This window comes from Octopus bimaculoides, chromosome 7 (assembly GCF_046866305.1).
Source record: "Octopus bimaculoides isolate indiv1 chromosome 7, ASM4686630v1, whole genome shotgun sequence".
NCBI classification, from domain to species: Eukaryota; Metazoa; Mollusca; class Cephalopoda; order Octopoda; family Octopodidae; genus Octopus; species Octopus bimaculoides.
In genome coordinates, this window is record NC_142934.1 from 47,816,885 (window position 1) to 47,825,082 (window position 8,198).

Consider the following 8,198-nt stretch of genomic DNA (forward strand, 5'->3'; position numbering starts at 1 on the left):
ATATATATATATATATATATATATATATATATACAAATATATATATATATATATATATATATATATATATACGAATATATATATATATATATATATATACGAATATATATATATATATATATATATATACGAATATATATATATATATACGAATATATATATATATATACGAATATATATATATATATATATATATATATATACGAATATATATATATATATACGAATATATATATATATATATACGAATATATATATATATATATATATATACGAATATATATATATATATATATACGAATATATATATATATATACATATATACGAATATATATATATATATATATATATACGAATATATATATATATATACGAATATATATATATATATATACGAATATATATATATATACGAATATATATATATATACGAATATATATATATATATATATACGAATATATATATATATACGAATATATATATATATATATATACGAATATATATATATATATATATATATATATATTTATATATACGAATATATATATATATATATATATATATACGAATATATATATATATATATATATACGAATATATATATATATATATATATATATACGAATATATATATATATATATATATATACGAATATATATATATATATATATATATATATATATATACGAATATATATATATATATATATATATATATATATATATACGAATATATATATATATATATATATATATATATATATACGAATATATATATATATATATATATATATATATACGAATATATATATATATATATATATACGAATATATATATATATATATATATATATATATATATATATATACGAATATATATATATATATATATATATACGAATATATATATATATATATATATATATACGAATATATATATATATATATATATATATATATATATAATACGAATATATATATATATATATATATATATATATATATATATATATATACGAATATATATATATATATATATATATAATATATATATATATATATCTACGAATATAGATATATATATATATATATACGAATATATATATATATATATTACGTAACACATTTCCCTTTTATTTCATCCATCAAAGCCTTGCTTCTTTAGACGTGATGTTAAATAAATTAAACAGCGAATATTGTAATATAAACACGTTAACTCATACAAAATTACGTTAAGCATAATCTTACGTTTATTTTACCAAACTCGATAACCATCCTTTATTCATTTTACCATGATATTGCTTGTATAGTGTCACATGGATTAATTTTGAGTTTATTCTTTTATAAACGTATTTTGACTTATATTTTTCGTTTCCATGTGTAACAAGGAAATTCACCGCAGTGCATTTAACAATGAAATTGTCCACGCTACATTGTCCATACAAAAAGTTTTGAAAGAAAAAACGCAAGACAAAACAAACCATTGTTCAAAATCTTTGTGATATTACATTTTCGTATTTATTTTACACAGAAAATGTTCACTAATCCTTTTTTATATAGAAATAAAAATAATCTTATATTGATTTCGATTTAGTGTAAAGAAAATGAGAAAGTATGATTTCTATGGTTTACTAAGTGTCTGAAGAATGTACCTGAACTGAAGTCGGGTGAGGGGGGAATTAACAAAGAGAAGAAAATTTGGTGGTGTGTTTCTAGCCAGGAAGTGAAATCTCGTCAATTATTCAGGCATCGTGTTTATGTGAGAGGATAGCGTGATGGACAACCAAGAGAGAGGTCACTAGTTATTACTTTCGCATAACATCACTTGTTGTAGTTGTTGTTATCTCTAAGATTAGCCCTGATACAGCTTTGAAACCGTATTCATTTTTTTCAGGTTGTAGAGTTCATTATTCAAAGTGTACTTACTAGGTTGAAATTTGAGGGAGATTTAGGTTCTATCTCGAACAGGCCAAGTAGTCACCTCCTAGAGGTTTTGTCATTGACTTGTTTATCTCGTCGACCCCTCAGTGATGAAGTCCACCTAACTGTAAATGGTAACCGCCGAATGGTTGTATAATTCATCACTATTCGCAGTAGTAGCATCGACGAATTCAAGAGGAATTCTTCAGATTTAAGATCCGAGTTTCATCTCTTCTCTCGGAAAAAATATCTGTAATAGACCCAGATGTATCAGATCCACGTAACTGTTATGACGTACGGACTTTGTGAGCCATCTACAAAAGAAACAGTGACAATGTAGTTTGTTTGCTAACTCAAGCGCTCTATCCTTTGAGAACTTAACTATTAACTATTCGCTGTAATGCTTTTATCATTGTTATTAATACAACTCCCATTAATCGACAAATTGAAGTAAAATTGTAATGAATAGTTCTTGCTTCATATTTCTTTAAACAAATAGTTAAAAGCATTCGTGAACATGACGTTAACTTATAAGTATATTCACTCCATAGAGAATTGAAGAATTCAACATTATATGTAATTGTAATTGAATACAGATATTTATGTCAATAAGTTGAAGCAAGCTTGCCACAATTTCTTGTGTTATATCTCCATAACAATTGATTAGCAGCTATATTTTAAATACTTTAAATTAAATGTGGCAGTGATATCTTATGTGAATTGCTATTTATAACTGACGGTATGATAAAGATATTTAGATTCCCAAAGTGTGGTGGCATTTTGTTCCACGATATTGAATTTTAAAAGAATGTCTTAAACTTTACCGCCTGCAACAACAAGAAGGTTAAATGAATTTAACGAGCAGAGGGAACTGAAGCTGAGAGCCTCTTCCGGCCATATAAGAATATCCCAAAATAAAAAAAAAATCAAGACCTCTCCTTCTCTGAGCCAGGAGGATCGGAAACTTGGTCCGTATGATTCCAATTGGGTGAATGATGCTAAGGGCACTCAAGTGCCTGATGGTAGAGTTAAAACTGACGGTGGATAACATCTACCAACCAGAAATTGCTATGGTCTACCGATTGGCTTATATAGTTTCCATTTACCAGATGTTATTCCCAAGGCTTTGCTGAATCCAAGACTTCCATAAAAGTCACATGTTTAGGGTACTGTGTAATAGTTCCGAATCTGAAACCACATAGTTATGAAAACTTCATAACCACACAAAGAAATTCACCCATTATCCTGGAAGCTCTATCAGGAGATGTTAATGTATAGAAAGTATAGCTGGATGCTCGTTAGGATTAGTGCAACCGAGATTACAAAATACTACTCAAGAATGGTCGTGTTGTTAACGACCCCATTTCGTAGTTACGTGGTCTCAGATTCTATCTCACTTTGAAGCACATTAAGCAAATGTCTTCTTATATAGCCATAGGTCAACCTTGTGTGTGAAATTTAGAAGACAGAAACTATGTAGGAGTCCACTGCTTCTCTTAGTATTATGGTAGACATAATTCTTACCCTGTTTAAAAATCATCAAATGGCTTCTGGTTGTCTTTAGTAGAATAAAACATTCGGTTCAGGTTTCGAGTCTGACGATAATTTCCTTCTTTTATTCCACAAGCTTCTGAAAACGGTCATGAGCTCTGTTCTTCCCTTTTCTGACTAATTCATAAGATCCATTCACCTCCACCACATATTGATTTCCAACATTGCCAGAGGACTACAAACGGTTGGGAAAAGGGGGAATATAGTCAGCTAAATGTAATCAAAATTTATTGCTGGTACTTATTTTATCGACTGCAAATTCAGTCCCTGTAGGATTTGAACCCCGAAACTAATTAAATCCGCAAAGAATTTCATTCAGGGATTTACTGTAACTTCCCACCCCCGCCACTCTTTCCAGCACATTTGTTAATCAGAAAGTATTAATCAGAATTTAAAAATATAAATTTTAATATATTAATGGCATTTTAGTTGGTCGATCAATTTTCATTGATGAAATATTTCGGAATTATTCGGGGAAATAAATGTTAAGAGTTGAAAAAAGTAAATAACAAAAATAAAGAAACCAACAGAAAAGAAACGAAATTGCGAATTTCAATTGATCATACTTGGTTTATTGTGGTAACGATGATACGCGTATCTCGCTAACTTAATAATGTGAACTTTAAGCTTCCCTCTTAAGTCTCTTAACGTTCCTAGAATCTATCGAAATATATTTGTCAATTATAGTAATTGTCAGAGAAGTTAAGATTTACAGTGTTCAAATAATTCAGATTAAATATTGGTAAATAAACGAATTAAAAAGAAATAAAATATATTACAAATAATTTCTACATCTTATCTGGTCGCTGGAGGAAAGTCTGATAATTTAATTTCCAGTTATAATCTGTAGCATAAACTAGAGTAGATAGTGACTGAGTCAATAGGGTACTAGGCAACGAATCGAACAGTCTGTAGATCGTACCTTGTCAGCGGCGTGGCATTTTGTCTGAGACCGAGGCACTTAGATCAAAACGGCCATTTGTTTTATAGTTTTGGTAGAATTCACTGATTTAAGTAGCTGCATCACTATAAGGGTTGATAAGGACGCTGTTGATTTGCAACGCTGAATTAACATATTCAGAAGCACACACACACACACAGACAGAGATACACCCCCACACGCACACAAAAGTATACGACGGCCTTCCACACAATTTTCGCCTATTAAATTCACTAAAAAAGAATTGGTCAGCCCAGGGCTATAATATAAGATACTTACCCAAGGTCCAACGCAGTGGGATTGAACTCCAAACCACACAGTTACAAAGTGAGTTTAATCTTTAAATCAGTTGAAATAAACTTAGAACATGTTTGAACATGTAAAGGCTATTCAGTGTAAGTTTGCCTCGGAGAAAAAAGACTGGATTTAGAAACAAGAGTTTTAGTTCATCGTAGCCATTGCAGAGCGCTCTTCATGGGTTGACAGAAGCATTTCGAGCTCCTCAGTAAAGATAACAAGGGAGGTAACTCTTAGCTGACTAGCAGGTTTTGTTTTCTCGATCAGATATCAGGGTGGTACTGAAAAGTTCCCAGCTTTAAGAGATGTATGGATCTCTCTCCCTATCTCCCCCTCTCTCTCTGTCTCTTTATATATATATATATATATACGTAAAACGATGGAATGCTTCTTGGTTGGAATGTCGCAGTTCTGCTCGATCAGAGGTGATTACAGATTCAACAACAACAACAACAACAACAACAACAACAACAACAACAACAACAACAACAACAACAACAACAACTACAGCAACAGCAATAATAATTTACTAAGTATAAGGTTGAATCAATAGACGGTAGCGTTTTTCATAAAAGAAGGAAACAAAACCACCTCAGGCTTAACAAAGATATTTTCCTTAACCGAGGTCGGCAGGCTGGCAGATACAGCACACTAAAGTAGAAATTTGTACAAGATGCAAAATGGCAGCATACAAGACGAAATACCAGTTAAGGTTAAATTTTTTTGCCTTTTGCCCACCATCCTAATTCAGTGAGTTACGTAGCCGTAATTTAACTGAGATTTGTTAGACTTCAATATTCGTGTTACAGAAACCATTGCAAAACCTCAGTCCGAGTCTCATAATAAAAGTACGTAGCGCAATCATCGATAACAGTACTTACATGAAAATATCATATAACAGTGTACATGAAACTCCGCCTCCGCCATTACAGGTTATTAAAAAAGGAGCCTCATTTTGATTTGCGAAATAAAACATATATTGAAAGGAGAGACAAGTGAAGAGGGGAATAAAGTTCTGCCAGTAATAGCAAAACGACCGAAAAAAAATATAGAAATGACTTGAGACTAATAAAAATAACATTTTTCTTATCTCCAACAAATAAAAATGAAATTTCGAGTGTAATAAATCAGCTAAAACTTAAATAAATCAGTTTGTTCAAATAGTATTCCATTATGTATAATTACGTTCCACTGAGACCTCCATAAACCTGGCGAATATAATTAACCTACTGTCTTAAAATAGGAATATTGGTGGAGCTACAACAACTTGCTAAAGTGCTACCATTGCGTTCCATAATGCATTGGGTGCTTTTGATCACATCTGGAAATTTTTTTACTTCGTGTGTTGTACGTGAGGATAAAATCAACTAGGTGGAGTTCACCCATATTTAAAGATACTCACACAATATAGAATTTGAGAACAGTAACTATTAAAAAATCTCAAATGAACTATTGAAACAGCTGTCACAGATGTTGTACTACAATTGTTCCTTCTTCGCAGTAAATTTTCATCTTTATTGTAGGTGTGAAGGCAATAGGTCAATCCTGATCGAGCAGGCCAAGGATCAAAGGTGTTCCAATCAGGAACATCACGTTTTCTTATATGCAAAACACTGTATTTTCTAAAATCTTCCTTTTTTGATATGCTAATAATGTGTGAGATCTAACAGTTAATTCTAGTAGTTTGATTAACCAGGTAGAGGCTTCTGGGTCGTTTGAGAGTTATGTCTAACCCAACGACATACATCACTGCTAATGTCAACAAGAGTAATTAAATCTTAATTGACTTAGTCCACGCTGTTGTAAATAGAACTCCTAAATAAGGCAAGCCACTGCTGTAACGAGAGGGAATACTATATAATGAACGTATGTTCAGGATGGTCCAAGAAGAAAAAACAGTCGAAACCTCACCAAAATATAAAACAAAGACCCCCTCAGAACAATGGCCATAACTACAAAGCAAATATATTGTGGTGTGTAGGCAAGGAAGTGGGTCTTATGCTTCGGACAGTTGTCATTTTTCAAGTTCAGAAGTAGGGTAGGAGAGACAAAAGGGACTTTAAGACGGAAAATGTAAAGTGGTTTTGTTAAGAATGAAGACATTGATTAATGGTTTAAGATTTGATCTATTCACCAGCTCGTGCGGTTACACAGTAAACCGTTTCAGTTTTCGGAAGTATTTAAGACGCCTTAATATATTCCAGTCAACACTATTTTCGTTCTGCACCTCCCTCACTTGTACAACATCGTTATCAAATCATTCGACAAGGGCAGTGCTATAATGTTATGGTAGTCTAACCGCTTCAGAACAGAAGCACTATGGTGATGTTTTAACGCTCTTTTCAATAATAATATTATTGACCAATAACAATATTTCCCGCAACTAATAACTTGTGACCACAGCTATATAGCAACTCATCTCTTTCCGTCCTCCCAGTCTCTCAGTCAGTACATCACATCTTCATCATCTGCTCTTCTTTTTATCAACATCCATTAGTCCAACACTCCTGGTCACCCTATCTGTACCACTTATAGCTGTTCCACCAAACTGGTATCGAAATACTTTGACCCGCTCCTCTAGCCTTGGGGACAGCACAAATGCGTGACTCCAACTATTTTATCGCTTCAATTACTTCTGCTTCATCCCTTACTCCTTTTCAGATACTTTTCACCTTTTGCTGTGAACATTATCGCTTTCTCCAAATAACTCCTAACAATCAAATTCTTTTCCAAGCATCTACGCTCAAACCCATCATTCTCACACCTCGTCGAACTCACACCTTGTATCACCTTCAAGAACTTCTGATTCTTCAGATACTTCTATTAGCAACTTATTGGAGCAGCTATGGACACCAGGATGCAATCTCAATATGCAAAACTGATTTTTGGTTACAATTAGGCCCAGATATTCATCCAGTTCACCGAACCTACTCCAGATTGTTTGGTCTCTCTAACTATTCAGGCAAAAGTATATTCTTAATTTAGCTAGGGTTGCACACTCATGGCTAGCCCCTCACTTCAACGCCAAAAGATATTTCAGCCGTCAACAATTATTGACTCTATACGTAGTTCAGACGAATTCCACAATGGACTAATGCTATCATATACAGGATGATGCTGGCGAGGGGGCGCTAGTATTTGAAGCCATTTGTGAGACATTATTGACAATCAGTTTTCGAACCACAAAGAACCGTATCAGAGTCAGCACTTATTCCTTATTTCCTTTGTGTTAAATAGATGACAGATACACTCCACCATAGAATGCTAACCTAACGTGGCAAATTTATCCGTGTTATGAACCGAACTCAACACAGCGAGATGATGAGTCACTCGGCAATTACAATGTGTAACTACATTGTTACTGGTTCGTTCCTACTTGCTGCACTTTGGAAAAAATGTCTTCGACTTTATCTTCAAGTCAACCGAGGCTTTGTGTTTGAAATTACCTGGACATTTTATAGAAGTCAGGCCCTTGGGTACATTTAA

At 32.1% G+C, this 8,198-nt stretch overlaps 1 long non-coding RNA gene across 1 annotated transcript; it reads right to left on the reverse strand.

The window, feature by feature from the left end:
- Positions 1-1,213: 1,213 nt before the first annotated feature.
- On the reverse strand, positions 1,214-7,818 carry LOC128248357 (uncharacterized). The gene is made up of 3 exons (XR_008264580.2): positions 4,695-7,818; positions 3,449-3,650; positions 1,214-2,238 (listed from the first exon to the last, which is right to left on the reverse strand). It is a non-coding gene; the product is annotated as an uncharacterized LOC128248357 (long non-coding RNA).
- Between the last annotated feature and the right edge of the window lie 380 nt (positions 7,819-8,198).